Source organism: Dipodomys merriami, unplaced genomic scaffold (genome assembly GCF_024711535.1).
Source record: "Dipodomys merriami isolate MVZ:Mamm:240054 unplaced genomic scaffold, mDipMer1.0.p SCAF_709, whole genome shotgun sequence".
Taxonomy (NCBI): domain Eukaryota; kingdom Metazoa; phylum Chordata; class Mammalia; order Rodentia; family Heteromyidae; genus Dipodomys; species Dipodomys merriami.
In genome coordinates, this window is record NW_027206301.1 from 472,208 (window position 1) to 496,866 (window position 24,659).

The window sequence follows — 24,659 nt, forward strand, 5'->3', positions numbered from 1 at the left end:
CAACAAAAGTGAGCACACAAATTTCCAGCTCCTCTGGGACACAGCTAAGGCAGTACTCAGAGGCAAATTTATAGCACTGAACTCCTACATCAACAAATTGGGGAGATCTGAAACCAAAAATTTAATGACACCTCTAAACCCCCTTGCAAAAGAGCAGCAAGATAAATGCCAATCCAGTAGATGGAATGAAATATTTAAAATTAAATCAGATTAAAAGAATTAGAATCCAAAAAATACTGTAGAAAGAATCAACAAAACAAAGAGTTGGTTCTTCGAAAAAATTAACAAAATAGGGCTGGGAAGGTGGCTCAGTGGTAGAGCGCTTGCCTTGCATGCTCGAGGCCCTGGGTTCGATTCCTCAGCACCACATAAGCAAAAAGAAAAAAGCCGGAAGTGGCGCTGTGGCTCATAGTGGTAGAGCGCTAGCCTTGAGCTGAAGAGCTGAGGGACAGCGCCCAGGCCCAGAGTTCAGGCCCCACGACCGGACCCAAAAAAAAAAAAAAAAAAAAAAAAAAAAAAGAAAAAATTAACAAAATTGACAGACACTTAGCAAATCTTATCAGAAAAAGAAGAGAACACACCCAAATAAATAAATTCAGAGATGAGGGTTAAACCATTTTTACAGGCCCATATCAAGCATTGAAATAGAAACAACAATAAGAGGCCTCCCAGCTAAGTAAAGTCCAGGACCAGATGGTTTTTCAGCGGAATTCTACAAGGCCTTCAAAGCAGAGCTCACACCAGTAATCCTCCATGTCTTCAATGAAAATGAAGCCATCATAACCCTCACCCCAAACCAGTCAGGGACTCATCAAAGAAAGAGAACTATAGACTCATTTCTTTGATGAATATTGATGCAAATCTTCTCAATAAAATTATGGCTAATCGACTTCAACAATTCATCAAAAAATGCACACCACTATCAAACATGATTCATTTCAGGGATGCAAAGCTGGTCCAATATAGGCAAATCAATTAATATTATTCATCACATCAATAGGAGCAAGAATAAGTACCACATGGTTATCTCAATAGATGCACAAATACTTTCGACAAGATCCAACACCCCTTTATGATGAAGGTTTTGGAAAAATTAGGAATCCATGAAACATTCATCAATACAATAAAGACTGTATATGACAAACCGACACCCAGCATTATACTTAATGGTGCAAAACTAAAGCCATTTCCTCTTAAATCAGGAACAAGACAAGGATGTCCACTCTCTCCACCTCTCTTCAACCTAGTATTAGAATGTCTAGCTACAGCAATAAGACAAGATGGAAACACAAAAGGGATCCAAATAGGGAAAGAAGAAATAAAACTCTCCCTCTTTGCAGATGACATGATCTTGTATGTAAAGAATCCCATAGACTCCACTCCCAAATTACTCAAACTGATTCAAAACTTTGGCAAAGTAGCACGGTATAAAATTAACCCTCAAAAATCAATGGCTTTTCTGTATGCCATCAATGAGAAAAGTGGGGCTGAAATTAGGAAAGCAACTCCATTTGTAATAGCCTCCCAAAAAATAAAATACTTAGGAATTAACTTAACCAAAGAAGTGAAGGACCGCTATGATGAAAACTTTAAAAATTTCGAAAAGGAAATCAAAACAGAACTTAGAAAATGGCAAAAACTCCCATGCTCCTGGATTGGAAAGATTAACATCGTGAAACTGGCAATACTTCCCAAGGCTATCTACAAATTCAATGCGATACCTATCAAAATTCCAACCTCAATTTTCAAGGAAATAGAAGAGTGAATCCAAAAAGTCATATGGAACAATAAAAGACCCCAAATAGCCAAAACGATCCTCAATGGAAAGAACACTGCTGGAGAAATAGCAATACCAAATTTCAAACTCTACTATAAAGCCATAGTAATCAAAACAGCTTGGTATTGGCATAAGAACAGACCTCAGGACCAATGGAATAGAATTGAAAATCCCGAAATGAACCTACAGACCTATAGCCATCTAATCTTTGATAAGGGTGCTAAAAAAATAGAATGGAAGAAAGACAGTCTCTTCAGTAAATGGTGCTGGCAAAATTGCTTAACTACTCGTAGAAAACTAAAGCTAGATCCTTATATATCACCTTGCACCAGAATCAAGTCCAAATTGATCAAAGACCTCAGAGTCATGAAGACACTCTGAAAACATTACAGGTTGGAATAGGAGAAACCCTAGGTCTCCTTGGCCCAGGCCGAAATTTTCTGAATAGAGACCCGGGAAACACAACAAATCACAGGAAGGTTGGGCTTATGGGATTGCATGAAGTTGCAGAGTTTCTGCATGGCAAAGGACATAGCTAGCAAGATCAATAGAAAGCCAACGGATTGGGAGAATATCTTCACTAGCCATACAACAGACAAGGGTCTCATATCTAAAATATACTGGGAACTCAAAAAATTAAATCCCCCAACAACAAATCCTCAAAGAAAAAATTGCCCATTAAATAAGTGGGCTAAAGACTTAAAGAGAAAATTCTTTGAAGAAGAAAGAAGGATGGCCAATAGACTCATGAAGAAATGCTCAACCTCCCTAGCCATAAAAGAAATGCAAATCAAAACAACATTGAGATACCACCTCACTCCAGTTAGAATGCCAAAAATCAAGAACTCTAATAACAATTGATGCTGGAGTGGATGTGGACAGAAGGGAATATTACTTCATTGTTGGTGGGAGTGTAAACTTGTTCAACCACTTTGGAAAGTAGTATGGATGTTCCTCAAAAGACTCCACATAGAGTTCCCCTATGACCAAGCAGTCCCACTTTTGGGAATTTACCCAAATGTTTACAAACAAGACCACACTAAAGCTACCAGCACAACTATGTTTATTGCAGCATTATTTACCATAGCTAAGATCTGGAACCAACCCAGATGCCCCGCAGTACATGAATGGATCAAGAAAATGTGGTATATATACACAATGGAATTCTATGCCTCCATCAGAAAGAATGGCATTGCCCCATTAGTTAGGAAATGGAAAGACTTGGAAAAAATTATATTAAGTGAAGTAAGCCAAGCGCAAAGAAAGATAGGTCCCATGATTTCCCTTATTTGCAATATCTAGTATATGTATGAGTCAAGCAGAAAAGGTCAGGTAAGGTGATGTTAGGAAAATGAAATTTAAGATATGTATTTAAAATGTTTTTTTCTTTCATGCATTTCTTTCTAAGGCAATGATAAAATTATTTCTTTGTTGCTTTGTAAGTCCCTCACCCACAGTATAACCCCTGCTTTCACTGTATTTGATATAGGTATAATTGGTGGAGGGGAAGGAGAAAAACAAGTCGTTTAATTAAGAATACAGGTGGACCTGTTGTAACCATGAGAAGTACAAGCTGTCATGTCAAAAATGAACTTTACAACTTGGGTGGGGGGAGGACTGGGTGAAGGGGAAGGGAGGATGGGAAGGGATGTGAAGGGTAAACAAAGGAGAAGGCTACAATGCTTGATAAGTACAGTACTCACTATCTTGCCCATGTAATTGTAACCCCTCTATACAGTATTTTCACAATAAAAAAAGTGAGTATACATTAGAGAGACTGCAAAAATAACATTAGGGTTTTTACTGTCTCTACCTATTAATGTAATTTTATTTCTTGGTATTGAAACTCTCCTCTTGTTAATATTGTATATAATCCAATTCAGTTTATAACTGAATTCAATGTGGGAACTCTAGCTTCAAAGAATTCTAAAGTTTTTTTCCTTTTCAATAACCTTATCATTGTCAGGCTACATTGTGGTCATCATCATCATCTTTATCACAATTACTATTAGCATCATAAGTGCTAATTAGTGAAAGTCTTATATGTCCCTATGATTTTGCTATTATTTTCTTTTGATTAGTATTTTTAATGTTAAAACTGTGCATGCGTCCATATTAAAATTTTGAACAAATAAAGAAACAAGAAAACTAAACCATATCAAGTGGCTTGACTATGAGTTTATAATAAATTATGGAATAGATTTTTGAAGCATTGGTAATTCTTAACCAGTATGAATTAACTTCCTCTCTCCCCCTCATTACACACAAATATTTAAGAGTTTGGACCGAACTTTTTCAAGTAATACACTGTAAATATTACAATGTTATAAGTAGATATAAAATTCCGTTGAAAGTAAAAGCTCTACTTTCTATTGAAATATTAGTCATTTTATTCTAGGAAACTTTTACAAAAATAGACTGTATATATTTGAAATATAAAAGTTCAAAAATAGTAGCAAAAATTTTTATAGAGAGTCTGTCTTCAGAAATATTTGTATATATAAATATTAATGTTATGTGTAGAATGACATATATTTTTAGAGATTGTCATCAGAAATATATACATATATCTAAATTTATGTGTCGAATGATGTACACTATAGCGAAACAAAAATCTTAAAATATAATTAAAATAAAAAAAAATACATCACACCAAGTGCAAATGACTCACTGTTATAATTCGACCTATTCTGGGTAATGAGATCTTAGAAATGTGTTTGAAAGTGGACAAGACAGAAAAGTTCTTGTTAGATTCTTATCTATAATTAACCACTAAAAACATGAATTAGCTCTGTGCCTCAAGTTGGAGATTGCTGTTCTTGAGCATAAAAAGTCTTAAGGATAATGCCCAGGCCTTTCAAACAACAACAACAACAACAATAACAACAACAACAACAAAATGTATCACATTAATTTCACAAAAGCATCTTTTAACTGCTGTGAACATTTCTTAGAAACATGAGTACATGCCCCTGGAAAATGTTAAATAAAACGTATAGAATATTTACGTCTATGTTAAAGACATGACTATTTAGATTGTTTAAGATATTTAGGAAATGATAAGGAATTAAGAATAATGATGGGTAGGTAATATATTGGGAATGGTTTGTCATTCTATTTTATGATAGGAATAGAATGATATTTATAATGGTTATATAAAATTACTCTTGTTTATATTTGAATTATAATAAATGATAAACATTTTTAAATGTTTCCAATGGAAAGGAATATCAATTCTTATGTAATTTCAAATCAACTGAGAAAATTATTCCAAGGCTGTTTGCTCAAAGACTGTATTTCTTTTCTTGTTCTAGTTTTCATATATTCATAGAAATTAAAATTCCCAAAATTCAATGGATTTTGGCATTGAGGAACATCTTCATAGATACTAATATTGGAATCCCTTAAGTGGAATAGTTTATTTCATTTGTTACTTTCACAAATAAATCAAGATGATAGTGTATTTTGTTTCTTTTCACTGCTATTGGCTCTTATCTTGAGAATACTTTTTTCCTAGCAAAGTAGAGAAAAACAATTGGATTGACCAAGTAACATATGGCTTTCATAAGATGCAGATGCATAGATTTGTGTCTTCTGTCATTTGCCAAAAGTTTCTTCCAGAAAAGGTTATCAATTATTTATAAGTGTTGCTTAATTCCTAGGTATTCCAGTTATCACATACACTTTTTGACTGAGTTATCTCTGAATAAACTCAAAATAAACACAAAAAATACTCAAAATGAACGGAAATCATATTATTGTTTTAAATGTTGCAGTTTACAAAGTTTTTAAGCAAACACAGAAAATATCTTTTTAGGTATTCTGCATTTTGTGTGAAGTATTTTAACAAAAGTTTTTTTTGCTGACATGTAATTCACTTGAAATATATAATCTCCTTTTATTGTATGAATTTTAGTGCTTTGGAAGTGAATTGTACAATCACAGGTTTTCCAAGCCTAATTTTCACAAATTTGCTATTCTTCAAATAGAAATGCTCCAAATTTTAGAACAGAAATTAAAGTAGATATAAAATTCATTTACAGGAATTTGTTAGGCATACATCCTATATAGTGAGCCTTTTCAAAATTTGTTTTTTGGGATTAATTCCAGGGTCTCACACAAAGTATTCAAGTGCATTCTCAATGAACCACATTCCCTGTCCAAATAAGTTTTTTACTTCTCTTTAATACATACATAGACGTGTAATGGATAGAACCCATTCAATTCTCTTTGACCTTTTGAAAACTTGCTTGCTTTAATGATTGAAGTATTTTACAAATTCATTTGCTATGTGGAGTATATCAATTTCTCCACAAGTGTATTACTATATTTGTGTCATCTTTTTATAGTATGGTCCTACTAGTGAGCTTTCTCTTTATTTATTCTTGGATACTAAAGAGGAACTTATTTCATATGCTCCTACTATTTACATATGTTCTTTAAAGAAATATCCTATTTGGGGTAAAGTTATATGGAATTAGGAGATATAAAAATACTTGGACTCAGAATCATTGTAGCATTAACATTGTAGCATTAACAAATATGTGTCCTCTATCTGTTAGATATGTTTCACTTCTGTTATATTGTCCTTTGAATTGTGAAAGATTATAAGTTGATATTATCCAGTTCATTCTTGTTTTTCTTTACACACTAATGTTTTCCATGTCATATTTTAGAAACTTTTACTGATCCTATGCCATGAATTTTTATGTTTAGGTTTTATATGTTTTTATATCTCACATTTAGTTTGCTAATCATTTTTATTTAAAATTTTTAAATTTTTGTATAAGGATTGAGGTAGTAGTATAAGAATTTTTTTTTAAATCTAGGGAGTCAATAGTGCCACTACACCCATTTAAAATTCTATTTTTATTTCATAAAGTCATGGCATCCTTTTCAAAATCTATTGACCATAAATCAGTGATTTTTATTGTGAAAATACCATACAGAGGGGTTAAAATTACACAACAGTATTAACCAAAGCATACTATTTGCCGAGGAGAATTTAAAAGGTGTAATTTCTTATAAAATTGAACTTTTAATCCAACAAAATGAATACCAGGAATCTATCACTTGGAAGATGTAAAGGGAAGTCAAAGGGAAGGAATAAAGAGAGTTATGGAGGAAGAGAGTGAAGACATAATATTCAATGCAGATAGTATGAAACTAGAAAACATGAAAGTGGGGTGAGGTTTGGATGAGTATGAGAAGGTTATGTAAAGATCCATTGTACTTATAAACTGATTTGTGGAATGGAAATTCTTTTGAACAACTATTTAATGAAAATATAATTGAAAACAATGGAGACATCTGATCTTTAACTGCATTCTCTTAAACCATGAATCAATATAATAGTTTCCTCCTCAGAAATTTTCTTTGCAGGCATTTTCCTCATAATGTCAAAAAACTGACCAATGCAATGAATATCAATATATCACATTGCAAATTGTAAATAGACACAATATAAAAATCACAGTAAAAATGTTAGAATTCATCACATGATAAAATAACAGGTAGAAAGTATCAAATGCTGAATGATAGTTTTTCCAAGTACTTTACCTATGGTATCTAACTTAATCCTCACAATAATCCCATAAAGTGGAACTACTTCCATTTTTAATTCTCAGATGATGTTATTGAAATCTTCAGAATTGGAATTACTAGTACAGCGTTGCACACATGGTAAGTGTTAGCCTGAAGCCCATCTCCCACTCTATCAAATAACCTCATTTTATTTTATGACTAAAATACCAGCACTTAGTCTACTAATTCTAGGAAAATTTCCCAGAATTATTGTGTACACTCTAATAATATTTGACTTTATCTTTGTTAGAAAATAGGTAGCTGTAATATGAAAACTCCAAGCTCATAATCAATTTAAACATCCCTGGTGAAAGGAACTGCTAAAGTATAACATTCTTGATTTATAGCTCAAAATAGTAGAAATCATATTCTGTCCCTTCACTCAACACTGCACTGCCTGGGGACCCCATCTCTGTTTAACACCCTCATACCGAAAGAGTGTCCTGCCCAATTCTCGATGGAAACAGATTGCAGGAGTTATGGACCAATAATTTCCACATTGTAGCTCACCTAGGTTGTTTACCATTATAAATATTTTGATTGCTTTTTATACACAACATTCTGAGGAAAATGTACTACATTAAAATGTTATTAAGGGCTGGGAAGGTGGCTCATTGGTAGAATGCTTGCCTTGCATGCATGAGGCCCTGGGTTCGATTCCTCAGCAACACATAAACAGAAAAGCTGGAAGTGGAGTTTAGGCCTCACAACCAAAAAATAAAATAAAATAAAATGTTATTAAAGCAAGACTGATATAAAAATCATCTTTGACCCCAGATAAATATTTTACCTTTCATATACCCCAAAAATGCAGTCTGAACTATCATTAATGTCAGGAACAAGAGGTTAAAAATCATAGACCTAAGACCTAAGCATGAATTAAAGACTCTCAACCTTGTCAATACAATTGGTTTAAAAAGTCATCAATACTACTGCATTTTTAAAATTTTCTTATGAAATGAAGATTCAATTATAAACTATTAACACTTGAAAATAACTCATTTTCTTGGGAGTAGGACACAAAGCACAAGATTAATCCGAATCATTTTAAAGGACCTTTATTTATACTACAAATTCACTCCCATAACTACAATGATATGAAAAATAAATGAAGTACAGAAACACAAAGGAAATAATTTAACTGCATCATCTACATTCAAAGGACTCTGTTAATAGAAAACAAAGTTAAACTAATAATTAGCTTACCAAATTCACTTACATTCTTTTATTCTATTTCATTTAGTTTCATAAAAACTGGATTTTTATAAGATTATGCATAAAAAGCCAATATACCCACTTACATTTTCAGATCTTTATATTTATTTCAGATATGTCTTTAGCTCTATAGTCAATGAAATGAAATAATACTAAAATATTCAAAAATATTCAATTTCCGAAATTGCAAGACTCGCTCTGGGATGTTATTTATATTGGAAAAGATATTCAAAAAGCCTTATTTGTTAAGTTGCGATAGTTACTCCCACAAAAGAGCCATTTGCCCTTTGCATGTACAAAACAACTTCAGATACATCCACTATCTGGAGATGACTCATGCTTTTTGTTCGTTTGTTTTTGAAAGAAATATCTAACAAGCATATCAACAATACCGATTTTCAGTCACTATGATGGGATATTCAAACTTGATAAATATTGGGTTGATTACCTGTTAGTGTGAATAGATATGATCTTATAAAGATAGTTATTTTCAACAGAAAGCCAGAAAGATTTTATCTACTTTGTGTTTCATGGGTATAACCAGAGAGCAATACCTATTTGGTCCAGTTGGACAAACTCACTCTATGAACATATGTTAAAAGTATAACAAAATTAAGAAGTCAAATACATATTTTGTACCGACAGTCATCATACAGCACTAATTTACTACCTAAATATGTCTGATTCTTCTCACCTAACATATAATAAGAGCTGAAAGCAGTCTCTTTTATCTAACTTAATATGGTAAATCCTTTGATTCTGATGATATTATTTGACAAATAAAATGTACAAAAGAGTGGTCCAACTGAAATGACATGACAGAATACTGATAAAGAAAAACATTGCAACAAAGTTAACTCTTTTCAGCCTCACCCTGTTCACATTGGCAAGCAACATTGCAACAGCACATGCACACATAAACACATACACACATATGCACACATGTACATACACCTATACATACATGCTAAATTCAGGATTTATTGTACAAAAAAAGTTCAAATAAAAAATTTATGATTGCTACAAATAATAATTTGCCTTACTACAAAAAATACACAATCCAGTCACCACAGATGTTACATTTTACATGCCTATCCACATGTGACCACTTAATTTATATTTAATTACTTAATTAACGAATTAATTCAATTATTTGTTTGGTGCTAATACTAAGGCTGGAACTCAGGGCCTGTCTCTGTCCCAGAATTTGTTATTTTTTTGTTTTAGTTTTCTCATAGATATCATTTTAATGCTTGTACCACAGCTCCAGTTCTAGCATTGGTTGGTTTCTTTCAAAGCAGAATCTAATGGACTTTTTTTTTTTGGTCTGGTTTCAAACCACAATCCTCAGACTTCATCTTTCTGATTAGCTAGGATTAATGACATGAGCCACCAGTGTGGCTTCTGCTTTTTTCTCTATAGTTATCTAATGCACATACATAGATAGTAATTTAAAAATGAGAGTATAGAAGCAAGATGTACATGATGATTTTGTCCTGTCAGAAATTCAAGTTAGTAATGTAAATTTCTTCTTAAGAACATACTCAAAAATACCATGATATCGTATAAGAGACCTCACAATTGGACAAATGAGCTTTAAGAGCTTTCTAATAGATCCATTATTTATTGGTACCCAACATTAGAAAAAAAATGTATAATGTAGTACTAAAATAGAAGTCCTTTACATGAATGACTAGTTACATTCCATGTTTTTTTAAAGGCACTTGTTTTCATCTAAAAAAAATAGGCCTGTCTATTTTCTTCATGTGGTTTCAATGATTTAAGGTGCTTAATGAGAAATAAAAATGCATTAGTAGTTGTTTGCTATCAATTAAATCTCACTTTGTCTTTTTGGAGAATATAATGATCAAAGCAATAGTTGAGAATCAGCAAGCAATTGTTCAGATTCATGCTTCCAGTGCAAGTGGATCAACAGTAAGTAATGCTCAATACCATTTTCCACAAAGTTTTGTCACAGATACAATCGGCCTGCCTTCTCTAGCTGCTTTCCTAGCCTGGACCTTTTCTTTCATTGTGCAGGAAAAGTGTGATTCAACTGATTTCAGTCAGATCTGTTCCTAGAATTATCAAGGATTTAGATTCTTGTCTGCAATAAGATTAAACCTACATCTCTTCAAGTAGGCTGTAAAAAATGTATTTACCAAATTCAAGTAAATATATAAATTCTATTTCCATCTTTTTCAAAACATAAAATTCTGTTTGCTCTATAAATTGATCAGAGGCATGCATTTGTGGCTATCTAGGTCATTGCACATCTGTCTCTCTTCCTCTCTCTTTAATGTTTCTCATAGATAATAGGATTGCTCTATAATGATTGTAATTTATTTTGCTTTTATATTTTTGGTTGCATCATTTTACTTTCTGCTCTGCCATTTCCCAAATGATTTATATAGAAGGCATTATTTCATCTTTTCTCATTCATAGAATAATCTGCACATGAAGACACTACTGGTCCTTATTTTCAGTCTGTATCTTTGAATACGGAGGAAAATCTTTCCTCTGCTATCCATCAATTCCCTACTCTCCAGTTAGAATAATTTCGAATAGTAAAAATGTAAAAAGGAAAAATAAATCATGGTGAAAAAACAGATGCAGAAAAGTCACAGGATTTTTCTGAACAGTTCAACTAATGTGAACTATTAGGGAAATACATGGACGCCTCATTCCCACTGTCACTCAAAATCTCTAGTTAGGCAATTCTAAGGAATATGAGAAACGATGAAAAAGTGAGGAATGGTATCAATTGCAAAAAAAATGTAGTAGGATCCATGCAAACTTCTTCTTTGGGCTGCTGAAAATAATCAGGTTATTACATTGTGGAGACTACTTTCCAAAAAGGCCACTCATGTGAATACTAGGGATGACGATGAGTATACCCATATTCATCAGGAAGCCTACAGTGGACACATAGACACTGTCCATTAGTTGTTGGCTCAAGCGGCAGATATTCATGCAATAACTGTAGATGGTTGGACAACCCTGGGCAGTGCTTATATGTGGAATAATACTAGAGTGGCTTTTTTCTTACTTCATCATGATGCAGATACCAATGGCCCCCTTGCATCTTGCTGCTGGGAATACAGATAGCAAAGACATGTTGGATCTGCTTCTGTTGAACCATTATGTCAAATCAGGTCTGAAAAACAACTTGGAAGAAACTGTATTTGATATTGCCAAAAGGATAAGTATGTATCACTATCTCTTTGAAGTTTTGCAAGGCTGCAAAAATTGCTCTCCTAAGTCATAATGGTTCGGTTAAGTTTATTAAATTTCAAAAATGCCATTGCATTCTTTATTTCCATATAAAATATTTTCACAATCCAAATAACAACAATAGCTTATTGTAACAATTAATGGATTCCATGGAAGTCTTCCAAGTGAATTGCCTGACTTTGATGTCAAAATGTATTCAAGAGTTAGTTGTATACATCTATAATGATTTCTGGAGAGTTTTGCTATTTTTATTGTAATTAAGTGGTTACATAATTTCCCTAATTTCACAGTATTGTGGAATAGTGATGCTCAGTTAAAGTCACAAACACATTCTAACATTTCTGGAGCAAATTGTCTATCACAGTCTATAACATTTATGAGTTCTATGAGCTTTGCGATACAGTTATTCCTTCCAAATTGGTTGGTATGTACATTTTTTTGTTTTGTATAACATCCGCTGTTCCTGTTTTCCCACGGGTTTCCTCCCTCCCATCCCTGCCATTAACTTGCTTAGTTCATTTTGGTCAATGTCCAGTGCAGCTGATGGATTTTTCCCTGATTCCCTCTAGTTCTATGTCATCTTCCTGGTTCCCCTCCATTGTACACATATACAACATACATGTGATCAGCAGCATGGGGTTATTTAGTAGAGATTCGATCAGATTGTTTCTTAAGTCCTGTTAAGTTTATCGTATTACCTAACATTTTGGTTTTAACATCCACTTATCAGGGAGACCATGTACTGTTTGTCTCTTTGCTCTTGGCCTACCTTGCTCAACATGATCACCTTCTAGCTCCATCCATTTCCCTGCAAATGCCATTATTTTGTCATTTCTAATGGCTGCATAGTATTCCATTGTGTACAGATACCACAATTTTGGGATCCATTCATCTGTGGTGGGACATCTGGGTCGTTTCCATATCCTGCTTATTACGAAAAGTATGGCAATAAACATGGAGGTGCATGTGTCCTTGTATACTGGTTACTGTTGTTCAGGATGGATGCCTAGAAGTGCTATGCCTGGGTCATAAGGGAGGTCAATATTTAGTTTTCTTAGGACCCTCCAGACTGTTTTCCAAAGTGGTTGTATGAGTGTACATTCCCAACAGCAGTGTAGTAGGGTTCCTTTTTCTCCGCATACCCACCAGAATTTGTCATTGGCTGGCTTGAGGATGTCGGACATCCTGACTGGGGTAAGGTGGTATCTCATGGTTGTCTTTATTTACATTTCCTTCAAAACCAGGGATGGTGAACATTTCCTAATGTGTTTCTTTGCCATTTTTATCTCTTCTTCTGAGAAGTCTCTCTTTAGTTCCCTTGTCCATTTAGTAATTGGTTTGTTAGCTTTGGGAGGGATTAGTTTCTTGAGTTACCTGTATATACTTGATGTTAACCCCTTGTTGGATATATTGCTGGTAAATATTTTTTCCCAATTAATTGGTTGTCTTTCTAGCTTGGTTGCGATAGTTTTAGCTTTGCAGAAGCTTTTTATTTTAAGGCAGTCCCATGTTGTCGTGTCTCACTCCAATTTGTTGTGACCCTGGGACGCTGTTCATGAAATTCTTTCCTGGGCCTATAAGTTCAAGTGTCTCTCCTACTCTGCCTGGAGAGGTTTCAGAGTTTCAGGTTTAATACTAAGGTCTTTAATCCATTTTGAGCTGATGTTGGTGTATGGTGATATGCTGGGTCCACTTTTATTCTTCTGCATATGGCCACCCAGTTTTCCCAGCACTAGTGGTTGAAGAGGCTGTGTTTCTTCCATGGTCTGTCTTTGGTTCCTTTGTCAAATATCAGCTGACTGTAGGCATGTGGATTTATTTCTGGATCTTCTATTCTATTCTATTGGTCTTCGGGTCTGTGTTTGTGCCAGTACCATGCTGTCTTTGTTATTATGGCTCTATAGTAGAGTTTGAAGTGCGACATGGATATAACTCCCATGTTGTCTTTATTTGCTAGAATAGTTTTGGATATTCTAGGTTTTTGTGGTTCCATTTGAATTTTTGGACTGTTTTCTGTCAGAGAAATACATCATTGGGATTTTAATAGGAATTGCACTGAATTTGTATATTAATTTGGGCAGAATTGCCATTTTCACTATGTCTGCCTATCCAAGAGCATGGGAGGTCTTTCCATTTCCTAGTATCTTCTGTAATTTTTTTCTTTAACTTTTTATAGTTTTCATTAAATAGTTCTTTTACATCTTTGGTTAGGTTAATTTCTGAATATTTTATTTTGGGGGATGTTATTGTGAATGAGCTTGCTTTCCTTTATTTCCCTCTCTGCTTGTACATTGTCAGTATACAGGAATGCAACTGATTTTTGTGGGTTTATTTTGTATCCTGCTACTTTGCCGAAGTGATTTATGATTTCTAAGAGTTTGGGGATGGAATTTTTGGAATTGTGAAGGTATAGTATGATGTCATCTGCAAAAAGGGATAGTTTAATTTCTTCTTTCCATAAACAGATCTTTTAATGTCTTTTTCTTGCCTTATTGACCTGGCTAAGAGTTCCAGGGCTATATTGAACAGGAGTAGAGACAGTGGGCATCCTTGCCCCGTTCCTGATTTTAAGAGAATTGGTTGTAGCTTTTCCCCATTAAGTATAGTATTAGCTATTGATCTGTCGTAAATGGCTTTTAATGTTTTAAGAAATATTCCTTCTATTCTTTTGCCTCCAGAGCTTTTAGCATGAATGAATGTTGAATTTTATCAAAAACCTTTTCTGCATTTGTGGAGATAATCATGTGATTCTTGACCTTGGCTCTGTTGATGTGTTGGATTATATTTATTGACTTACGTATGTTAAACCATCCCTGAATCTCTGGGATGATGCCTACTTGGTTTTAGTGTATGGTTTTTTTTATGCGTTTCTGGATTCTGTTAGCTAGAATCTTGTTAATGACCTTTGCACCTGTGTTCCTCAAGGAAATTGGCCTGTAATTCTCCTTTTTGGTTGGGTCTTTGCCTGGTTTGGGGATGAATGTGATATTGGCTTCATAGAATGTGTTTGGGATAGCTCCTTCCTTCTCTGTTTCTCTGAAGAGCTTGAAGAGTATAGGTGTTAGTTCTTCTTTAATGGTCGTATAGAATTCTGTTGCGAATCCATATGGTCCTGGGCTTTTTTTGTTGTTGGAAGACCTCTGATTGCTTCCTGTATCTCCTTGTAGGATATTGGCTTATTTAATTGATTTACTTCTTCTTTGCTCAATTTGGGAAACTTGTATTTCTCTGAAAATGCATCCATTTCTGCCAGGTTTTCTTTTTTTAGAGGATATAACTTTTCAAAGTAGTCTGTTAAAATTGTTTGGGCATCTTGGGTACGTGTTGTGATTTTTCCCGTGGCATCCCTAATCCTGTTAAAATGGATTTCCTCTCTTCTTTTGTAAATTAATCTTGCCAAATATCTATCAATTTTATTTATTTTTTCAACCAATTTTTGTTTAATTAATTTTGGCTATGATTCTCCAATTCTCTATTTCAATAATCTCCGCTCTTAGTTTGGTTATCTGGCTCTGTTTAGTAACTTTAGGTTCCATTTTTTCATGTTTTTCTAGCTGTTTTAATTGCAACATGAGATTATTTTCTTGGTCTGTCTCTATTTTCTTGATGTGGGCTCTGATGGCAATAAATTTGTCCATCAGGACTGCTTTTGCTGTGTCCCAAAAGGTTTTTGCGAGGTATTTTCATTTTCATTGAGTTGTAGGAATTTTTTAATTTCTTCTTTAATCACTTCCATTACCCAGGCATTGCTTTGAAGTGAGCTGTTCAATTTCCATGTATTTGAGTAATTTCTGCAGTATGTTTTGTTATTGAGAACTAACTTGATTCCACTATGGTCAGATAGGACACAGGAGATTATGTCAATCTCCTTGAATTTGCTTAAGTTTCTTGCATGGTCTATTTTGAAGAAAGTACCATGAGCTGCTGAGAAGAATGTGTACTGTGTTGTTTTAGGGTGAAATACTTGGTAAATGTCAGTTCTGCTTGAAGTATGGCCTCATTAATTCGATAGCTTCTTTGCCAATACTCTGGTTGGTAGACCTGTCCTTTGGTGAGATTGGGGTGTTAAAAGTTTCCTAGTATTATCATATTGGATCTTTTTTTTCTGTAAGTTTGAGAGTATTTGCTTAACATATTTGGGTGCACCGATGTTTTGGGAATGATAGGTAGATGATGGTAATATCCTCCTCTTGTATTGTTCCCTGTATTAATATGTAGTGTCCATCCTTGTCGTTTTGTATTGATTTTAGTTTATTTTTTTTTACTGTTGATTGGATCTTTTTTAATTTTTTATTATAAAGATACTATACAGAGGGTTACAGTTACATGAGCAAGGTAATGAGTACACTTCCTATTGAGCATTGTTACCCCCTCTATTATTTTCCCCCTACCATCCCTTCCTTCCTTACTTCCCTGAGGTTCTTTCATTTTAATTTTGATTAAGTGATTACATAACTTCCCAAATTTCACAGTATTGTGAAATAATGATGCTCATTTAAAGTCATAAGTTCATTCTAACTTTCCTGGAGCAAATTGTCTATCACAGTTTATAACATATAACGGTGTACAGAATACAACTTACATGTGATCAGCAGTATGGGGATATTTAGTAGTGTTTCGACCAGATGAGTGGGAGTTCTTTGTTTCTTAAGTCCTGTTAATTTTGTCGTATCACCTAACATTTTGGATTTAGCATCCACTTATCAGGGCGACCATGTACTGTTTGTCTCTTTGCTCTTGGCTTACCTTGCTCAACATGATCACCTTCTAGCTCCATCGATTTCCCTGCAAATGCCATTATTTTGTCATTTCTAATGGCTGCATAATATTCCATTGTTTGTAGATACCACAATTTTTGGATACATTCATCTGTGGTGCTGCATCTGGGTTGTTTCCATATCCTAGATATTGTGAACAGTGCTGCAATAAACATTGAGGTGCACGTGTCATTGTATATTGGTTCCTGTTGTTCAGGGTAGATGCCTAAAAGTGGTATGACTGGGTTATAAGGGAGATCAATCTTTATCTTTCTAAGGACCCTCCAGAATGCTTTCCAAAGTGGTTGTATAAGTGTACATTCCCACCAGCAGTGTAACAGGGTTCCTCTTTCTCCACATCCCCTCCAGCAATTGTCGTTGGCTGACTTGAGGATGTCGGACATTCTGACTGGGGTAAGGTGGTATCTCATGGTTGTCTTTATTTGCATTTCCTTCACCACCAGGGATGATGAACATTGTCTCATGTGTTTCTTTGCCATTTTTATTTCTTCCTCTGAGAAGTCCCTCTTTACTTCCCTTGCCCATTTAGTAATTGATTTGGTAGGTTTAGGAGGGATTAGTTTCTTGAGTTCCCTGTATATATTGGATGTTAACCCCTTGTCCGATATATTGCTGGTAAATATTTTTTCCCAATTAGTTATTTGTCTTTCTAGCTTGGTTTCAATAGATTTAGCTGTGCAGAAGCTTTTTATTTTAAAGTAGTCCCATTTGTTGAGTCTCTCTCCAATTTGTTGTGATCCTGGGACTCTGTTCAGGAAGTTCCTTCCTGTGCCTATTAGTTCAAGTGTCTCTCCTACTCTGTCCTGCAGTAGTTTCAGAGATTCAGTTTTAATGTTAAGATCTTTAATCTACTTTGAGTTGATGTTGGTACATGGTGATAGGCTGGGGTCCACTTTTAGTTTTCTGCATGTAGCAGCACAGTTTTCCCAGCACTAGTGGTTGAAGAGGCTGTGTTTCTTCCATTGTATATCTTGGGCTCCTTTGTCTAATATCAGCTGGTTGTAGGCATGTGGATTTATTTCTGGATCTTCTATTCTGTTCCATTGGTCTTCTCGTCTGTTTTTGTGCCAGTACCATGCTATCTTTGTTATTATAGCTCTGTAGTATAGTTTGAAGTGCAGCATGGATATCCCTCCCATTTTGTCTTTATTCCCTAGAATTGGTTTGGCTATTCTAGGTCTTTTGTTGTTCCATATGAATTTTTGGACTGTTTTCTGTTTTTTAGTGATGTAAGTCATTAGAATTTTAATAGGAATTGCATTGAATTTGTATATTAATTTTAGCAGTATTGCCATCTTCACTATATTAAGTTGGCCTATCCAAGAGCATGGGAGGTCTTTCCACTTCCTAGTGTCTTCTGAAATTTCTTTTTTATCCTTTTATAGTTTTCATTAAATAGTTCTTTTACATCTTTGGTTAGGTTAATTCCTAAATATTTTATTTTGGGGGAGGTTATTGTGAATAGGGTTACTCACTTTATTTCCCTCTCTTCTTGTACATTGGCAGTGTACAGGAAGGCAGCTGATTTTTGTGGGTTTATTTTGTATCCTGCTACTTTGCCGAAGTGATTTATGATTTCTAAGAATTTGGGGATGGAGTTTTTGGGATCATGAAAGTATAATATCATGTTGTCTGCAAAAAGGAATAGTTTAACCTCTTCTTTCCCTATGCGGATCCCTTTCATGTATTTTTCTTACCTTATTGACCTGGCTAAGGGTTCCAGGATCCTTGCATTCTTCCTGATTTTAGGAGAATTGGTTGTAGCTTTTCCCCATTAAGTATAATATTGGCTATTGGACTGTCACAAATGGTTTTATTGTTTTAATGATCCTTCTATTTCTGTTTTCTCCAGAGCCTTTAGCATGAATGAATGTTGAATTTTATCAAAGGCCTTTTCTGCATCTGTGGCAAAAATCATGTGATTATTGACCTTGGCTCTGTTGATGTGTTGGATTACATTTATTGACTTACAGAATAAAATAGGTCCCAATATGATAATACTAGGAGACTTCAACACACCGCTCTCACCAAAGGACAGGCAAAGAAGCTACCAAATTAAGTGAGGCCATACTTCAAGCGGAATTAACTGACATATACCAAGTATTTCACCATAAAACAACACAGTACACATTCTTCTCAGCAGCTCATGGAACGTTCTCCAAAATAGACCATATCATAGTTCATGCAAGAAACTTAAGCAAATACAAATGGATAACATAATCCCCTGTATCCTATCTGACCATAGTGGAATCAAGCCAGTTCTCAGTAACAAAGCATACCGCAGAAATTTTTCTAATACATGCAAATTGAACAGCACACTCCTTAGCAATGCCTGGGTAATGGAAGAGATCAGAGAAGAAATACATTTCCTATAACTCAATGAAAATGAAAAAAACCTCACAAAGAAACTTGTGGGACACAGCAAAAGCAGTCCTGAGGGGCAAATTTATTGCCCTCCTTGCCCACATCAAGAAAATGGAGACAGACCAAGTAAATAATCTCATGTTGCAATTAAAACAGCTAGAAATACATTAAAAAAATGGAACCTAAAGTTACTAGACGGATCCAGATACCCAAATTAAGAGCAGAGATTAACCAATTAGAAAATAAAAAAAAAAAATTACAGCCAAAATTAACCAAACAAAAAGCTGGTTCTTTGAAAAAATAAACAAAATTGTTGGACCGTTTGCAAGAATAATTAAAAAAGGAAGAGAGGAAATCCATTTTAACAGGATTAGGGATGCCACGGGAAAAATCATAACACGTACCCAAGATATCCAAATAATCCTAATGGACAATTTTCAAAAATTAATCTCTAAAGGAAGAAAACCTGGCAGATATTAATGCATTTTTAGAGAAATCCAAGTTGTCCAAACTGAGCAAAGAAGAAAGCTATTGAATAAGCCAATATCCTACGAGATACAGGATGCTATCAAAAGTCTTCCAACCAAAAAAGCCCAGGACCAGATGGATTCATAGCAGAATTCTATAAGACCTTTAAAGAAGAACTAATACCCACACTCCTCAAGCTCTTCAGAGAAACAGAGAAGGAGGGAGCTAACCCAAACTCATTCTACGAAGCCAACATCATACTCATCCCCAAACCAGGCAAAGACCCAACCAAAAAGGAGAATTACAGGCCAATTTCCTTGATGAACACAGGTGCAAAGATCCTTAACAAGATTCTAGCTAAAAGAATCCAGAAACACATTAAAAAAATCATACACTATGAGCAGTTAGGCTTCATCCCAGAGATGCAGGGATGGTTTGACATTGTAATGATTTTAATGACAAGTTTATTTTGTCAGATATAAGGATTGCTACGCCTGCTTTCTTACTAGGGGCATTTGATTGGTAGATCCTTTTCCAACCCTTCACTCTGAGTTTGTTTGCATGTTTGGCTTAGAGGTGGGTCTCCTGAAGGCAACAGATGGATGGGTCATGTTTTAGGATCCAAACTGCAGTTCTTTTTATTTTGGTTGGTGAAGTAAGCCCGTTAATCTTAAGAGATAGTATAGAGAGATGCATTATAGTCACTGTTTTTCTTCTTTCCTTTCCTCTGTCCTTGCTCAGATAGACTTCTATTAATGCCTGTCTGGGTGCAGGTCCCTGTTCCTGGTTGCTTTTCTCAGGTTGTGTTCCACCTCTTAGTAGTCTTTGTAATGCTGGCTTAATGTTTATGTATTAATTTAGTTTTTCTTTGCTATTAAAAATTTTCAGTTCTCCATCGAATGTGAATGCTAACTTTTCTGAGTATATCAGTCTGGGTTGGCAGTTATTGGCTCTCAGGGCTCATGTGGTACTTTCCCAGACCTTTCTTGCATTCAGTGTTTGTGTGGAGAGATCTGTAGTGATTCTAATATTTTTCCTATAGTAGTATAGCTCCTTCTTCAATTTTGCTGCATGCAAGATTGTTTCCTTCTCATTCAGATCTATCATTTATTCTATAATGTGTCTAGAAGTGTTTCTCCTGGGATCCTGCATGTTAGGTGTTCTATATGCTTCTGTTATGTGGGTAAGATGTTCTTTTTTGAGATGGGGAAAATTTTCACCGATTATCTTGTGGAATAGTTGTTGCATTCCCTTGCTTTGATATTCCTCACCTTCTTATATGAAGGTTGAATTTCGTGACACTATCTGCTTGCCCTTGAATTTCCCTTTGGTATAATTTAAGTGATTTTTCCATATCTGTCATTTTTTTGTTCCAGTTGATGTATTGTGTCTTCTGTATTCCATTTTGTTCACTCTGTTAACTGTGGCTTCCATTGTGGTTTGCATGGAGGAAATGGACTCATTGTTGATTTCAATGGATTCAATGTTGGTTTTCAAAATACTAATCTCACCTCTTAATGAGGTGTGTACTGCCTCTATTTTGTCACTTATCTCATAGCTTAGTGAGGTGTGTGCTACCTCTATTTTTGCATGCATCTCCTGTTTGATGTCCTGCACCTCTTTTGGTATTTCGACCTGGTGTTCTTTCAAATTCTGGTCTATTTCTCACTTTATTTCTTGAGTCATTGCCTCCAGCATGTCTTGGATGTAGTGTTTGTCTTCCATTCCTGCTTTGTTCCCAGTGGGGCTCTCCCCTGGGTTGCTGCTGGCTTTTAGAGATAGCTTGCTATCCTAGGTGTTGATAAACCTTGTAATATTTCTCTGTGATTTTCTCATGGTTATTCGGGATTATTGCAGACTAATCTGAAATTTTGTTTTGGTCAATAGGTGTCTGTCTTTGCTTGGTTACTGTTTCTGTGCTGGTAGAGAGAGTCTGTACCTGATCTCGGTTCTGTTGGTGGCCGACCTCCAGCTGCTGGTCTGACCCACACAGGATTCTCAGCTCTCTGCTGTAGATCACTGGCAGTTTCCGCCTTTACAAGTGATGAGCAGCCTAGACTGCTCCTGTTTATTCCTACAGGTGTTCTTCGCAAGTTCGGATGTGCTGGATGTACTCTCCCAAATGCTGGAGTCTGCTATGGTCTCCTGATGTTTTGTTTTGTTTTACATTTTTGGCTATTTGTGGGCTTGAACTCTGGTCTTGGGTGCTGTCCCTCAGCTCTTCAGCTCAGGGCTGGAACCCTACCATTTGACCCATAGCACCACAACTGGCCCTTTCTGCTTATGTTTTGCTGAGGAATCAGATCCAGGGCCTCTTGCAATCACTGTACTGCTGAGCACATTACCAGCCTGAGCTCCTGACTATTATCGGGTGCTGGAGGCCTGTGTTGTTCAATTCCTAGCCTAGAATACATGGGTCAGGTTCTTGTGGGGTTTGAGCTTCTCTTGTCCTGAACCCCCTGCATCTTTTGCTGTCACAGGCATGATTACCAGGAGTGCAGTTCCCTGTTTTTCTTCCCTCTGCTGAGGCGTATGCTCAGCTTCTGATTTCAGTTGGGAGGAGTTGGTTATGTTGCTCAGGCACCAGATCCCCAGGCCTGGTCCCAGACCCCAGCCTGGGCACACCTGTTGGACCTGTGCTGCTGTGTATCCCACCTAGATTACGCAGCTTGGAGTACACAGTTCAAATTTCTTCCACCGTTGGGTGTCTTGACCCAGTGGCGCTGTTCAAGGCTTGGGCGTTAACGCTTCCTTCCAGGGTCTCTCTTGTTCTAGCCTGGCCAGCTGAGTGTGATCCATGGGCTGGTGGAGCTCTTGAAAAGTTTCTAGTTTTAGTGGGTCCTGTGGTGCAGGTTTTGGGGTAGGGGTTCTGCGGATTCCCACAAGCTTTTGAGGAATACACTGTCTCCCTTGAGGAATACACTGTCCCCTTCAGGGTACTCACCCTGGAGCTAGTTGTTTCTGTGTGATGTAGGTTGTTGGTTGCCATTGCAATCACAGTTCAATTGAGGTGGTTGTGGGATAGGCTGAGAGGTGGTGGCTCTGTGTGTTTCTTTTCTGTCAGTGCCTCCATTGACACTGTTTGGGTCCGCTCCACGGGATGGGCCTCCGGCCTCCACCCGAGGGGTGCGGAGGGCCTCTGTGCAGGTACTGATTGCTAGGGTTTGTCTCTGTTTGCGCTCTCTGGATCAGCACAAGTTCCTTTCAGTTCTGCTCTGGTGTTCTGTGGGCATCTCATGTATCTCTGAGGTTCCTGCCATGGGGCTGAGTGGCTTTGGTGGGATGGAGCCTCTCTGCTCCAATGGAGAGTGAGGGGAAGGGGTGGGATCTTTGTGTAAGTTCCCTGCTCAGAGTATTCTTCATTCGTCAAGATCAGCCAGTCTGACACTGTTACCTCAGGGGTCTTTGGTGCGGGTGATCTGCAGACAACTCCCTGTGTCTCTGGGCCACCGGCAGCTCCCACCAGGCTGGGCTGGCCATGGCTTGGCACGCTGCTTTGTGGCCAATAGACATTGGGGGAGGCATCTTCAAGTTTCTCTGTTATGAAATTCTTCTTTTCAATTTCTGTTTTTCTCTGGATGTTGATTTTTGTTGTTGTTGTCGGTCTCTTGGGGAGATTAAACGCTGGAACTCAAACTCTCTTTTTGGTTGGGGAGAGCTGTGGCATTCCCCTACTTCCCTGTCACCGTCTTGTACCCCCTTGAGTTTTTGCTTTTTTTATTCAGAAATAATTTTAATTTATCTGTTGAAATGAGTACTAAAGAAACTAAAGATATTTCTGGTGCTTATGTGAAAAATTATACTTTAAAATATTCTGTATTCTGTTTGTATAATGCTCATAATCTATTTTATTCTTTCCTAGATATAAGACTTTGAATTCTACATTGTTTTATAATATATAGGTTCATTAATAAATGTGTCCTTTCAGATTGCATTCCATACCAAAACAGTTTAAGATTCCTTTTTTACTAGGTCCTTATAGTATATTTCTTTGGAATAAAATGACAATGTTGTCTAATTTTAAAGTTTTATAATGATTATGCTATATAAAGGCCTTTCTAAGGTGAAGATTTAATACACTGATGTCAAACTTTTATTTATATGAATTACATATATTGTTACACTTGTAATTTTGTAATCAACTTTTTAATAATTGTTTTTCATTTCTTGCGTCTGAAGAATGAAAAATCTGGAATAATTCACAGATTTTCATATCATCCTTTGCAATTGCCATGTTAATCTCTGTATTGGTGTAATTTGGGTACATGTGCTGCTGAAGCATGTAATGTCCTCTAAATTTAGGTAGTTAATGATGCAATATTTATACAGGATTATATCCTTGGGTGCCTGTTTGTAACAAGGAAACCTTATTGTTCCTAACAATGCTACTGATCTTATTTCCCTAAAATTCTGTGTATAATGGAAAATAATTATATTGTTCAGTTTGTAATTTTTTTGTCAATGACTATTTTAAATCTTTTTCATTTTAGTTTAATCATACATTGAAGCATTTTTAGCTAGGTCCAAAGGGGATGGCTTTTTCAAGTACTTATTTATTCAACTGAGTTTGCTCTGTGTAGCTAACGGATTCAAAGTAAGCCTTGCGTAAGAGCTACTTCTAAACTTCTGCAGCTGAAATTTTCCCAAATACGGTCTCATTGGCACAAACGTCTACCTGACACTTTACCCTTCTTCCATGTTGGATCAGACCAACCAGAATATCTTACCCTGATCGCGTAAATTGTCTTACTTGAACAAAATAAATCTTAGTTCCAAGGGATCATAGAAAAATGAATATTTCAGACAGAACTTTTCAGATTGGAAGGTTTTTATCAAAATATAATTGTTTATCATACCTACCATTTCAAAAGTAGCTAAAGCCAAGAAGGTGAAAAAATGGTTCATATGCATGATTACCTAATGTCCTGGCCTATCTACCTTCCAACCAGGCAGGAACTTAGACTACTGCCTTTCTTTCACCAAATATTTTCATAGCTCCAGGAGAAGTCCATATGTTTCTCCTTGTTATTAGGCCTTAAATTGGTAATGTTTCCCCTTGCCTCCAGTCTGTAAATCTACAAAAGGTAAAGGTTTAAGTCTAACTCTATCAAACACTGAGGTAGAGATAATGGAAAAATTCTTTAAATCAGAGTTGCTTTTGATACCCTAACCAAAACAGAACAATGCAAAACATGTGCCATTTTATTATATTATATATAGTTATATATTTTATATTTATA

At 35.7% G+C, this 24,659-nt stretch overlaps 1 pseudogene; it reads right to left on the minus strand.

Moving 5' to 3' along the window:
- Positions 1 to 23,602: 23,602 nt before the first annotated feature.
- On the minus strand, positions 23,603 to 23,701 carry LOC138817940 (U6 spliceosomal RNA; annotated as a pseudogene).
- Positions 23,702 to 24,659: the final 958 nt, after the last annotated feature.